We start from the raw sequence: 15,349 nt of genomic DNA, 5'->3' as shown, positions 1-15,349 counted from the left end.
TAAATACACAGAAAGACACTGATCGTCTAGTGACCATTTTTTATTCTGAGGATGAATGAGTAGAGTTTTTTTTTTTCCACAACAGTTATTATATCAAATAAAAAAATGGGGGAAAAGTTATGTTTTCAGCAAAAATGTCATTGATTAAACATAAAATCAAGTGTGCTCATCCACTGTCATTTATTCAACTCCATGGGTTTTACTGGTGAATCAATATTGTAGAAGATGACGGTGTTTCCGCGGTAACTACGGAGCCTCTGAACATCCAAATGGGTCATATCTGATGACCATGAAAAGACGACAAACTGCATGTTATTATTATTTATTATTTACATGTATTGATAGTAGGGCTGCACGATTTTGGCAAAAAAAAAAATCCCGATTTTTTCCTCTAAAAACTCGATTTTCGATTTCGATTTTGATTTTTGGGTATAACTAGAAAAGGCAACAGCAGTCAGCATGTCGTTTTCGTGAGCAGCCCACAATGCAAGCCACTGCTCCGACCTCAAAGCTGTGATGGGATCACGTGATGAACCTACAGTTTTGTTTTGTTTTTTCTCTTCATTAAATCTTTGAAATGAAGTAGAGTATACAAACAATGTATACAACAAGAAAATAACATAAGTTTGTCAGGGGGAATACACTATAAGAAAATGTCCAAATCAGAGCAAATACTGATAGTTGTTACAACCTTTTTGTTTCCACATTTATCTAACAGCTTTAAATAAATTTCAACATCTTACAAAACATAAATAATATTTGGTTTTGTGTTACAGAACTTACATTTGTGAATGAAAAATTTAGCAAATAAGAGGACTAAATTAATTATTAAAAAAAAAAAAAAAGTTTTTTTTTCTTTCTTTTCTGGGTATCTGGCCCACAGCAGTGATACCAGTGTCAGTCAGTGACAGGCATCAGTCGTGCGTGTGTGCGTGGACCAGGTTAATATGAGTGTTCCCCATGCGGTTCTATTTAAACTGGGGGATCCGTGCGTGGAATAGACCGACCCAGGACACACTGGAGGGATTCTATCCTGGAGCTGGTGGATGTGTGTGGGCAGGGGGCTGTGTGGGCTCCTCTGCTGAGGCTGATGACCCCGAGACCCGGACCCTGTTCGGAAGAAGACAGTACGGTACGGATCCGGGACAACGGAAGATGAGTGATCCGCTTGCAGTTATATTTCAATTGCGGGATCCGTGCGTGAAGCCACGGCTTATATTGGTATAAGTACTGCGGGTTCATGAACAGATTTAACGACCGGTCATTACACAGACTTCTGTGAAAGACCGCTGTCATAGGAAGAGCCTACGGTAGCCCGCGGGCACGCGGAGGCGCGCGGCCCGGAGGCATGAGAGAGATGAAATCGATTTTACGATTTCCCTTTTTTAAAAATTGTCCTAATTAAAAAATCCGATTTCGATTTAAAATCGATTAATCGTGCAGCCCTAATTGATAGGATTAGTGGATCAGTAAGGGTTTGACATTTTAGATCAGTAGATGGTTTTGGTTGATGGTGTGTGTTTGGGTTTTTATGGGTTAATAAAAACTCAAAATTTATCCAGTCTAATATAATGTCTAATTTGGATGATTTAAAATGGTCATAATTAGGTTGATCATTATGGTCTTATTCAGCGTAGATTATGGGGAGTCCTTTGAGGAAACCCAAGAGGATGTCCCAGCCAGCACTTCCTAAACCACCTCCTTACCTGCACCTGAATTATCAACAAAGGAAGGTCCTCCAGTTGTGGCTGATGATCCTGCACTGTGGCCAAACCTGACTGATAACAGCACTAGGTGTCCACTTGTAAAAAACACAGACCAGTTCAAATCACAGACTTTGAGTTTCCTCAAAATTCACAAAAGCCCCCAAGGAGATTCACAAGCAGGTAATAATTAAATTAGAACTGTAATATCTAACCCAAATAAGACACACAACAACAGAATGTCAATTTTAAAGGAATGTATATTGAAACCAGTCAAGATCCTTCATGTGACAATGTCGCAAAAAGGGAAGTAAATTAAAGTGAATACTGCATTAAAAGACTACAGTACCTATACCATTAATTCACAGTTGGATTCACAATACAGTTTTTTAAGTACCTTTGTTGAACAACAATTGGAGATTTATTTATTTATTTATTTATTTATTTATTTATTTATTTATTTATTTATTTTTTTTTTACCAAATAGCAAACTCTGAGATCTCAGGTATGAAAAAGGAAAAGTTCAAATGAATAGAAAAAAATAAATAAAAAGCAAGAAAAACTAAAATAAAATGAAATGAGTGCACTCAGAAAGTCTTACCACCCTCTTCCACAGTGAATGTCCGAGGTGAATATGACGATGGGGGAGAATATGGAGATGGAGGCGTGGAATGGCTCCTTTTCCAAAGATGAGTAGCAACCAGGATGAAGATGCAGATGGATGACAGCAGAAGATGGTAGAAGAACCGAGGACTGAGGACCCAATCGAAGGACTCCAAACAAAAAAAACAGCCTACACAGCCATGCAAGGAATTATTCATTTAGTCCAAAGTAACAGTCCATTTGGATATATTTAAATAAAGTTACTACTTTACAGTGTCCATTTTACTCCTTTTTAACATGAACTCTTAATAAACATCCTACTCAGTACACAGAACATGAATTCACATAAACACTTCAAAATAAACTATGTTCCCTTAGCATACAGCTCATACTGTAACCTAATTACATTCATTTTACTGTTTATGACAGTGAAAAAAACCACTTTAAGAATTTAACAAACTCACATAAGCTTAGCTGCATAAAATTTCTGCTGGCCTAACACCGGTTTAGCTCCGCATTAGCTTGCACCAAACAGCTATCAAACATTCCACACACAGTAATTAATCATTTAACAACAACACAAGATTCATAAAGCACATAAACACAGGCTTCAGACACTAATGAATTATCCCAACCTGGTTCAAGTTTATCCTGAATGGTTTTAGTCAGAGTACAAGGCTAACTTTAAAGCTATACCTACTGATGTGACATTTCTCACAATACTTAGTAAAAATTTCAACATGAACAACCCGCCTCCCTCCAAAGCCCCGCCCACTCCCCCCCCCAGCTCTGACGCTCCCCTCCTCTCACCTGATGCACGCAGTGGAAGCAGAGGTGGAGGCGGAGGTCCGGTCCGCTTTGGCGTGTCCGTGGACCCCTCCCTCAGTAATCAGACACAACATCATCCACCTGCCATGGCTCCTGTTCCATCAGTAGACCCTGTATTTAAGGGTCTGGTCTGTTCAGCGCTGGGTCAGGGTCTTCACTGCACCTCATCAGCTGGGAGATGAGGTGCCCAGGCGATGGGCATGCGCACTGTGAACGCACGGCCTCCGGGAATTTTCCGTGGACATTTGAGGTTTCATAGTCCATACATTTCTCATCCTGCATAATCCTACATTGTGTTCCACCAAGTCCATGTACCTGTATGAGTCATAAAAGCTGAGCTTTGTTCAGACCTGTCTGTTCAGTCCAGTACACCAGACTCCTGGACTTCAGCTCCATCCTTCATTCATCAGACTCCTGTTTGTTCCCCTTAGTTGTTTCTGTTAATAAATCCGCTTTTTCCTTCCACACATACATTTCAGTTTTATCCATTCACATCCTTGAACAGTAGACTGTGGTCAGTGACAGGAGGAGCAGCGCCAGTGAAGCGTCAGATTCAGAGGGACACATATGGGATGTGGGGACGGCCGTAATGGATGACTGACAGGAGGCTCAACCAGGTTCGGCCAATAATTTCATTTTGACTGAATAAAATGATTGGTCAGAATTTTACCAGAAATATGAGCAACATATGAGAATTAAACATTTTTGAGTTTCAATACCTGGTGGATTTCTTTTACATTTTAGTTTGACACACACTTATTAGGAGCATTTGAAGATGACAAAACGAAAGTGTAAAAATGCCACAACATAAGGTATAGCTCCAAGGTTTTTTAACCACGTGTAACAAACACTTTGCTAGCAATTTAGCATGCTAATTAGCATATTTTTCATTACTCACCGGGAAATTAATTGTTTACAGTTCTAAACAGTTGTACGCCGTCCTAACTCGAAGTTGCAGCTCGTCGCCCATCTCTTCTACATCCGTGTCCAACTTATCTGTCAGTTTCCTGACTTCTGACTTAGTTTTGTCAGTTCAATTCTATTTTTTTCCTCTTCTGCATTTACACATAACATGCTCCGATTGCAGGGGGTGCACAGAGATCAGTACAGAGGTAAGATGCCCACTCCTATCAGTTTTTGCACACCGAAACAGTACGTCACAGCTGCCACCTGAATTAAAGGGACAGTAACACATATACAGTTTGTGATTTCACTTAAGTTTAGGAGAGGATGTTTTTACGTCTTCCTTTTCATAAGAAAAAAATTGTTACAAATTTAAATTAAAAAAAAAAAAAAAAAAAAAAACATTTAGAAAACAAACACATAATACACAACATTTTCAGAGCAGATTAGAAATAACCTGGGGTTTCACTAACCCTGGTTACAATAACCATGAAAAATGGAGAAAAAAACAAGAGGTTGTGCCTGCGTCTCTGCCTCCTGGAGAGCAGGAGTCTGCTGAATTCCAGCATTATTTAAATGGCAATATTATTTGAATTTAAGTGTTATTTGAATTTCTGAGTCTATGCTTTAATAAGACTTGAAGAACACAGTGATGCACATGATAACACAACAAATCAGGACAAAGTTATATTTCACTGATATAAACATGACAATAACAGAACCTGTACTGAAAACAGACCTACTGATAATAGAAAGAGTTTATGAAGCTAAATTTATAGGTGTCATCAGAGATAGTAAACTGTGTTGGAAACCTCATATTGAGTCTATTCAAAGTAAAGTGTCCAAATCTATAGACATACTGTATAAAACAAGGGACTGACTGAACAAAAACAGCCTGTACATGATCTATTGTTCTGTGGTTCTGTTCTACTGAACATATTTTGCAGAAATATGGAGAAAAATTGTTATAGATACATTAGTAAAATGACAAAATGGAACAAGTAGAATAACTAATAAAGTAGGATATTTGGAAGCAACTAATAATTGATTCAACTTAAAACCTTCAAATTGCAGGATATTGTATATATTTAAATACTGTATATGATTTATAAAGTAAAAAATAGTATTGTTACGAATAACATTCAAGATTTCTTTAAATTAAAACAGAGTAATTAGAATTGAAGAGGTTTTTATATTTGTGAATGGACTAAAGTGAGGACAAATATGAAGTCTAGATGGATTTGGGTTGTGGGTGTGAAATTATGGGATGGATTTGATGATGAATTTAAGTTGTTCACTTGTCTGACAGTTTAAAAAATGCCATAAGTATAAAATCCTTCAGGAATATGAAGTTGAGATGGTAGATGTGTTTTTGTTGTTGTTGATTCTTTGGTTATAATGAGAATGTTCGATGCTGAACACATTTAATTTAATGTCAGCAGTGGATCAGGGGAAAAGGAGAGGCACTAAAATAAGCTTTTGCTTCTAGCCTATTCCTTTTGTGGTTTTTATGTTTATTATAATTATTGTACTATGTGCAATGAACAATGTACAAACCAAAATAAACAATTAATTCATTCAATTCAACAAGTGGAAAAAGTAAAACATTAAGAAGTAATTGAACAAATAATGAGTGGATGTCATTAAAGGGTGATTATGGTAAATACTTATGTCTCATGTTTCAGGTTCACTTTAGAATTAGAATAAAACAAGGTGATTACGTAGAACATTGAACAACAGAACATGACTAAATGTTTGTTCCAGTTCCATTGATGTCCTGGACTTTCTGATTCATCCAGTGGTTCTTCTTTACCACAGTCATCAGCAGTTCGACACATTTTCAATCAAATCAAACACATTCTGCAGGTCAGGGTTAGACCAGCGGAAAAATGTTGAATCCAGTTTGATGTTAAGGTAAACACTGGACCAGACCAGTACCAGATTGGACCACTAGATGGAGCACTGACTGGTTGTGACGTCTCCTTTGGTGGTTGTGAACTTTCTGCTAAACAGACTTCCTCCTACAATGGAATGTGATCTCCTTCATGTTGTCAGCCTCAGTTTGGGACTAAACCACTACCAGCTCATCAGTCATTCTGTCTCAATTTTATTATGTTCATCATGTTGTTTCTAACTGATGTAAATCCAGCTGTGTGAACCCCAACCAGAAACAGAATCACAACAACATGTTACCGATTAAAGTCCACAGAGCCAATGAGAAGTAGTATCGCCATAGAAACCAGGTCCTTGTTGACCTCCACTAGTTGAACTTTTCACCTGGTGGCAGGTTGAGCTTCAGTAACGTCACTGTTTTGTGAAGGTGGTGCATTAGAACACACTTCTGTACTCTGAGGACAACAAAACACAGCCTTCAGTCTGATGTTTGTCTTCACATCTGGATTCTGTGAAGTCTGATCTGGAGGTTTTGAAGTCTGATGTTCTTGTCAGAAGTGGGTGCTGCTGGCTCACACACACTGTGTTTCTTCTTGTCATCTGATGCTGAGGAACATTTTGGTCCAGACGTTGATGATTCACATCTGCGCTGATGATAGCAGAGGGCAGAGGATGACGAGAATCTTTCACCACATTGTAAACATTCAAACTGTTTAGGTGTGTTATGACACTGACTCTTTCCACTACAGTCCAATGTCTTACTTTTTGTACGACTGTTCAGTTTTTGTCCTTTGAGGAAATGTTTGACACGTTCATGTTTAGTACATTGTGAACCTGTGACAAAAGATCTGTCACAGAATCTGCACTGGTAGGGTTTCTCTCCAGTGTGGGTCCGTTGGTGGATTTTTAGGTGATTAGCTTTGGTGAAAAACTTTCCCCACTGGTCATAATTATATGGTCTTTCTCCAGTGTGGATGCGTTGGTGTTTTTTAAGGTGACTTGCTGTGTTGAAAGCATTTCCACACTGATCACACTCATGAGGTCTTTCTCCAGTGTGAATGCGTTGGTGACATTTAAGCCCATTCATTTGGGTGAAACGCTTCCCACACTGGTCACACCCATATGGTCTTTCTCCGGTGTGGATTTTTAGTTCATTTGCTGTGGTGAAACTCTTCCCACACTGGTCACACTCATGGTTTTTCTCCAGTGTGGACGCGTTGGTGGATTTTTAGGGACCTTGCTGTGGTGAAAGCATTTCCACACTGGTCACACTCATAATGTCTTTCTCCAGTGTGGATACGTTGGTGGATTTTTAGGTCACTTGCTGAGATGAAAGTATTTCCACACTGGTCACATTCATAAGATCTTTCTCCAGTGTGGATGCATTGGTGGATTTTTAAGTTACTTGCTGTGGTGAAAGCATTTCCACACTGGTCACACTTGTACGGTTTTTCTCCAGTGTGGATGCGTTGGTGGATTTTTAGGGAGCCTGCTGTGGAGAAAGCATTTCCACACTGGTCACACTTGTACGGTTTTTCTCCAGTGTGGATGCGTTGGTGGATTTTTCGGGAACTTGCTGTGGTGAAAGAATTTCCACACTGGTCACACTCATATGGTTTTACTCCAGTGTGGATGCGTTGGTGTCTTCTTAGTTGACTCGCTGTGAAGAAAGCATTTCCACACTGGTCACACTCATATGGTCTTTCTCCAGTGTGGATGCGTCGGTGGATTTTTAGTTCATTTGCTGTGGTGAAAGCATTTCCACACTGGTCACACTCATGTGGCCTTTCGCCAGTGTGAATGCGTTGGTGGATTTTTAGGTAACTTGCTGTGGTGAAAGCATTTCCACACTGGTGACACTCATATGGTCTTTCTCCAGTGTGGATGCGTTGGTGGATTTTTAGGGACCTTGCTGTGGTGAAAGCATTTCCACACTGGTCACACTCATATGGTCTTTCTCCTGTGTGGATGCGTTGGTGTTTTTTTAGTACACTTGCTGAGGTGAAAGCATTTCCACACTGGTCACACTCATATGGTTTTACTCCAGTGTGGATGCATTGGTGTTTTTTGAGGTTACTTGCTGTGGTGAAAGCATTTCCACACTGGTCACACTCATATTGTTTTTCTCCAGTGTGGATGCGTTGGTGTTGTTTTAGGTTACTTGCTGTGGTGAAAGTCTTTCCACACTGGTCACAGGTGGGTCTTCCATCCACGTTTGCTGGAATCAGGTGATCTTCGTCCAGACACAACTTTTAGGTTTCACTTAAAATCCCCCTTTGGCTTCTCTCTACATCAAAACACAAAGAAACAGAAGAGGTGGTCACTGAAATGCAATGGAATGGAACACAACAAACACATCCCTTTCAAACCAGATTAAACAGACTGAAAAAATTAACTCGTTAGATAATTAAAAGGACATTTTCAAACATTTAAAAACTCAATCCTCTTATTCTACATGTGAAAAGATTCGACAATGCACAAATGAGTTCCAACAATTACTCGTTTCGTGACAAAACCTCAGAACTCGTTTCACCGCCATGATCATATGATGTCACGTAAGGTCACCAACTTGGATGTATTGAATCCAATTTGACCAAATCTGAGGTGGATACGTTCAACCTGCACATCAAAACACCAAAACACAGACCTGTATTTAGACAGATCTTCCACTTGCAGAATAGAGAGAAGTCATTTGAGTGTCTTTCTGAATACATTCATCAATAATACTAATTTAACATTTGGAGAATTGCTAATCCGACTGGCAGAGAATGCTCCTTTTACTCAGCAATGCAGAACTCATACAGCAGGATAGATTACTTTCTCATAGAAGCCAAATGAATGCCATGTGCCATGGATGTGACATACCATAATATTCTGATCTCAGATCACAGCCCTTTAACGTGCACTGTGAATATTCAAAACATGGTGAAGCCACAGATGAACTGGAGGCTGAATCCTCTGTTACTAACTGAAAAAGAGTTCTGTGATTATTTAGAAGCTCAAATATCCCTCTATTTTGATACTAACGATAATTCAGAAACCACCCCTTCTATTCTCTGGGAGGCATTCAAAGCACCAGATTACTTGAACTAGACAACCAAATCAACCTACTGGACAAAGAGAATGCCCAACTCCTTCCAATGAACTACATAAAAAATGTCAGTCTTAAAATATGAATATAAAAAGATACTCTCAGCAAGGGTTAGTAAGGCATTCTTATTTACCACAGAGAATTTTTTTGAATTTAATGACAAGCCACAGACTTTTAGCCCCACAAGTCAGAAAACAGGAAAGTGATCACACAATACATAAAATTAAATCTGATAAAGGTGAGATTCTGATGAAACCCATGGACATTAATGATGAATTTCTCCAATTTGACAAAAATTTGTACACTTCCAAAAACAATGCAGACTATACAGCTATGCAGGATTTCTTGGATAAATGCAATCTCTCCCAGTTAGATGAAAATTAATCAGCTCAGCTGAACTCAGAAATCTCTATTGAAGCAGTTTTTAAAAAGCCATCACTTCACTTAAAAGCAATAAAGCCCCAGGTCCTGATGGCCTTCCAGGTGAACTGTAAAAAAATTCACAAAATTCTCTTTCCATATCTACATAAAGTGTTGACTTTAGCCCCCCCCCCCACACACCTCCCACCTCCCCCCCACCCCCCATGTCAGGTCCAGCATCAAAATGTGGTTCAACAAAACTCATAATAAACACAATAGAATATCAAAGAGCGCTTCATATACTTTATGAAGTTACCCTTGGAAAAGCAAATTTGTTCAGCACCAAAAGGAACCAGACTACCATTCTGCTGTTAGGACGCTGGACAAGACAAGTAGAAAAAAAAAAAAGGAGTGCAAGATACTCCTTGGTAAAATGTCCAAATAAAAGAGGATACGCAAGCAAAGGTGTCAGAAAAATGGGCAATGATGATTGGGAGTACAGGTGGTGTCGGCTGCTGCCTTATCGGTACAGACAGCTGCCTGTCAGCCAGCTGAGCCCATAAAAAAATAAGAAAAAAGAAAAGAAAAAAAAAGAGAAAAGGAAAAAAAATAAATAAATAAAATAAAAGCTGTCGGAGCCAAATATAAGATACAAGCCGAAAGAAATACGAGAAAAGCCAAAGAAATTTATGCAGGATTAAAAGAAACTAAAGGACCTCAATGGTCGCAGTGGATCCGAACAAAGCAATGGTATGAATATGACAAAAATATTCACTGTTTAGTTGGTTCCATGCTGTAACAGTAGTCAGCAGCACATCGGCTGTTTAGTCAAAAGTGAAGTCCAGTTAACCTAATGCTAATGCTAATGCTAGCTGGTCAACAGTCTGACACTAAACCTAAATCAGAGAACTGGATGTATGTGTTGTCGCCGTGAGCTGAACACTGATTTATTCTTTACATATATGTATTGTGATTTCCACCTGAAATGGACCGGACCAACTCGCTTCTTTGTCCGAACCTGCGGCTCGTTTGTGCGCTGGTCCATCATCTACTGCTGTTTACAACGGCCCAGGTCAGACATGTCACATGTCACATCACACTGGTAGGAATCTGTCATCATGTGTTCTGTTATTCATTTACGCATTTTTATTATTTTTCATCTAAGGAAGCGAAAAAGGGACCAGGACCATGGAGTTTCAGACCGGCTGTCCTGGACCAGCTGGACCACACACTGGTCCAGAAGCCTGAACCTTTGACACATGTTTATTTCCCTTTAATCTCAAGGCACCTTTGTTTTGTTTCAAATTTCAATAAAAAAAAAAATCTAACCTAATACTGTCTGTTCATTTACAAGTCATCAAAATATAAGTACAGTATAAGTACTTTTATCAGTAATATGCAGTTGAATTAAATGCAATGAATGCATTTGAGTAAATCTGTCTGACATTAGGGTTGAACCTGGACTATGTCTGTAAAACAATAGAAATGAAACAGAACCATCCATCACACTGTAAGTTAGATGTGATTTAGTTTAAGGAATGAGAAGTTGAAAATACATGTTCTACCATTTTTAAATACAAATTCAGGATAGGTAATGATGGTTAACTTCATTTAAAATATATTCCAGAGGAATTAAGTGATTCAACAACCAGTAAAATGTTAAACCCAACCCGTCCACTTAAGTACTGTGTCATTTTATTGAACTAGAGCTTAGTTTGTGAATGGACATGAACTGTTTCTGTTACTGCTCCCTCAGACATCATCAACCTGATTTGAATAAATTACCCTGAACTTTGGGGTGTGGTGGAAACGCAATTACCAGGAACTCTTTTACCCCAAATAAGTTCCTGGTAATAAAGTTCCTGGGCTTTTGGTGGAAAAGGGCCTAATGCCAGAGGACTTACTCTAGATAGGTATCTCTATTCAGATCCTTTGAAGAAACTTAAGAAGGACACAGTTAACCCATTTCTAAAAAACGCAATTAGAGTTTGGTATGAAACACAAGACATGTTTGGAGAACAGCCTGGGATATCACAGTTTAGCCCCATTTGGGGACAATGCATTATTTAAACCAGGTAAATCTGATCCTGGATTCAGCCAATGGGTGCAGTTGGGACTGCAAAGGATTTCAGACCTTTATAAAGATAATATTCTAATGTCCTTTGAAACTCTTAAAAAAAAATTTGGAATCCCTCAAACCCATTTGTTCAAATATTTTCAGATTTGTAGTTTTATTTGCTCCAAGATGCAGTCGTATCAATGTCCTCCTTTAAGTATTTTAGAAGAACTAGCAACATCAGACCCCTATAGTAAGGGGAAGATCTCAATGATATATAAAAAAAATGATAAAAATGACTGAAGAGTCCTCAAATTATAGAAAACTAGCATGAATAGAAGACCTCCAAACAGGTATTACAGAGCAGGAATGGGAGAAAGCTTGTTCCCAGGCGCAAACAATATCCATTAATAGCAGATTTAAATTAATTCAATATAACTGGCTTATGAGAACCTATAGAACTCCTGAAAAACTTCACAAATTCAACCCCAATATCCCAGACACCTGTACAAAATGTGGAACCGACAGAGGCACCTTGTATCACTGTATTTGGAAATGTGAACATATGAAAGAATTTTGGAGAAGATTAATTCACACAATTTCCAATATTATAGACAAAGAAATCCCAATGTGCCCAGAGATCCGTGTTCTAGGTCTTATTCCAGAAACTTTAGCCCTTAGAACTCATGACAGTAGGCTGGTGAGCCTCTGTCTAATACATGCATCTTATAGGTAGACATTGGAAAAGTGTTGATTGTCCATCGTTGAATTCATGGATTGCTGAACTCTCATCCTGCAGAGCTATTGAAAGGCTCACGTACACAATTAAACGGAAAACTCATATCTTCCACAAGATATGGAATTCATTTCTAAAATTTTTGGAATCAAGGCCTGATATCTCATCATCACCGTAATGTCTAGAACAGACGCGTATTAGATTTTAAAGGTGTGTCCCTCTGGGCTCTATGCACAGCTCCACTACTTCCTGAACTTAAGGCAGCTCCTTTATTTATTATTTATTTCTTTATTTCCTGTCTTTCGTTATTGGACACACTGATTATTCCAGGTATGTCTGACCACAGTAGGTTCACTTTGTTGTCATTACATGTAATGTATACATGAACGAAATCAGTACTCAGGTCCAGCCATGACATGGTAAAATCCTATAAAATGAATCCTATATTAAAGATAATAATAATAAAATCTGATAATAACAATAAAAATCTAAAAAATAATAATGAATAAATATACATAAATAAATACTACAGTGCAGTAGTCTCAACAACAAGTAGCAGACACACCTGGGTTAACCAGTGTGTCCAATAATGAAAGACAGGAAATACAGGAGCTGCTGTTTTTTCCCTTTTTTTTATTGGCACAAAGCAATTTACAGAACAAGAAAGGGAAAATGTTCCAGAAGAGAAAAACAGAAATACATTAGGAGACATGATGGAATGATGAAACATAGAACTGTTGAAAATATCTGAAACAAAATAAACAAAAAGATTAAGACATTTGCAGTGTACTGAAACTAAAGAAACAGAAAAATATATATGTGACTGGACAATAGAGCACAAAGGACTAAGGCAAGATACATTTCAAACAGCAAGGACTGAGATAATCTAGAATAAAGTTTTCTGGCTTTGTTGGACATTTTTTCAGTAAACTTAAGAGATCTGTAATAATTAATAAAATCACATTTAAACAAATTAAAGGAGGGGTTCGTGTTTTTCCACTTACAACAATGAATATGAAATTTACCCAAAATAATAATAAGGTTAACAATATCTAAAGAATCCATATAATAAATAATATCAAAAACAGAAAAAGACAGAATATTTTCAGTTTTAAGGACAACCAACTGTGAATATCAGCCCAAAAGGAAATGCTGTGTGAACTATTAAAAAAACAAATGTTCAATGGTTTCAGCTTCAGAGGAACAAAAAACACAGGAATCCACATCAAAGTTGAATCTTTTGAGCAAAAAATCATTAACAGGGTAAACTGAACATGCAATTTTGAAATGAGTTTCCTTTACTGTGGGAGCAACAGGACACCAAAGATAAAAAGAAAAACATTTTTCCCTCAGGGTGGTTTTGATGTTAGGTAAAGCAACTGTGTTAAAGTCCCCAAAGTTTTTCTGTTTAAAGCTAGACAGATCATTTTTTTTATTGTTGCACCTTCTATCGAACAGATCAATGTCATTGACTTTCAAACCAGGTCAGAAGGGAACAGATAAGGGGCAGGGCAGACCACCTTGGATTATTTGAACTAATGATGTTGGAATCACTTTACAGATTTGATCATATTCTTTTCTTGTGCTATTTACATTGTATTTCCTAGAGAATTCTTCAGATGATAACAGGTGTCTTTCTGTGTTCAATAAATCCAAAACAAATTATAAACCATTATGAAACCATTCAGCTTTAAAAACTGACTTTCTGTTTCTAATAATGAATCTGTTGTTCCATAAAATAGTGTTGTATGGGGAGAAGTTATGGGTAAATATCATTTTGCTAAAGTTCAATGCTTATTTGTGGAAGTTAGATAACTTAATAGGAATTTTATGCACTTCAAAATCACATTTCAATTAGAAGTCAATCCCTCCAACTTTATTGAATTGATTTGGAATGGGGCTGGGAAAGACAGTCTTTCAACCACTTCATTCTCAGAGATGTGATAATTGATTCAAATTCCATGGCTTTTAATCCCCCTTTATCATAATCTCTGGCAAATTGAGTTTTATGGAGGTAGTGAGTCTTATTTTTCCAAATAAATTTAAATATTATAGTTAGATGACTTGATTACTTTTGAAGATCGGCTAAAATGTGCTTAGAGGTCTTATTTATGTCTTTGTGCATAAGAAATCAATCTACGTGAATCCCCAAAGGAACTTTGTGTTGGTAAATGCAAGTTCTGCAAATGTACAGGATTTCAGTTCTGTCTGTTCATCAACATGTTGTTGATGCTCATATGAACTATGTTTTCAGCTCAAAAATGTCCAATTTCATCACAATTAATGCTATATTTTCATGTCACAAATGGCCAAGTTATATTTTAACTGAATTTACCTGAAAAACAAATAATCTATTCTTTTAGATTCCCCAGTTTTTCTTCCCAGATTCTCTCCTACATATCACATGTTTTATTTGTACAAGTTCAATCTGGAGTAAGATGCTGATCCATCCTGTTTATGTTACACCAGTACATACATGAAGAATGGCACACGTCACTTTTTAAATCAACAGTTTTCTAATAATAAGCATTTTTATAAAGAAATAACAATTCTATATTGTTTTTTACTCTTTACTGTGATGATAAACTATACAATAAATAATTGTGATCCTAGTTTTTGCACAGGGATCATTAGTGTAAACGGTGACATGGCTGCAGAGCATCAGTATGATGGGATCCACAACAACCATGTCACATCCATCCACTGACACATTTAGTGTTTTTGTGTCAGCTGGTATTGTTTTAGATCCACAATACCAACATTTATGAATAAGAGGAGAATTAGCAATAGTAAGTCTATAAGTTTATTCCTAATAAAGTACTGGTACTTACCAGAGCATCATGGGTAATGTCACGTCCGTCCACCAGCAAAAGTTTTCACATACACGTGCTATTCCAAATGTAATATTTATGAAAATAGAGCTTCCACTATCAAAGAATATCAGTAGTCTGTGCACAAATGTGTTAGCATTATTTCACCACAGTTATATGCATTTATGACTTTTTTTTTTTTTTTTACAAAAATGTCCACTCATTTGACCCCCTGAGTAAATTTTAGCTGAGATGTCTATAATGGTTGTCATGGATACAGAAGTGTGGAGAAGCCTTGGGCTGTAGATAGAAGAATCCGGCCCAGTAGACAGAGGTCTGTTATGAACCAGTGACTGAATCATTTCT

At 37.6% G+C, this 15,349-nt stretch overlaps 1 long non-coding RNA gene and 1 pseudogene across 1 annotated transcript in view; both read right to left on the bottom strand.

Moving 5' to 3' along the window:
* Positions 1–4,986, bottom strand: part of LOC115430714 (uncharacterized) — an 11,082-nt gene extending 6,096 nt beyond the window's left edge. Inside the window, exon 1 of the long non-coding RNA XR_003936975.1 lies at positions 4,709–4,986. This is a non-coding gene — a long non-coding RNA (uncharacterized LOC115430714). The remainder of the gene's footprint in view (positions 1–4,708) is intronic.
* Positions 4,987–5,760: 774 nt separating this feature from the next.
* Positions 5,761–8,113, bottom strand: LOC115436606 (zinc finger protein 420-like; annotated as a pseudogene).
* Between the last annotated feature and the right edge of the window lie 7,236 nt (positions 8,114–15,349).

This window comes from Sphaeramia orbicularis, chromosome 2 (assembly GCF_902148855.1).
Source record: "Sphaeramia orbicularis chromosome 2, fSphaOr1.1, whole genome shotgun sequence".
Lineage (NCBI taxonomy): Eukaryota > Metazoa > Chordata > Actinopteri > Kurtiformes > Apogonidae > Sphaeramia > Sphaeramia orbicularis.
Note: the sequence above shows the minus strand (reverse complement) of the source record. Positions and strands in the feature narration are given on the sequence as shown.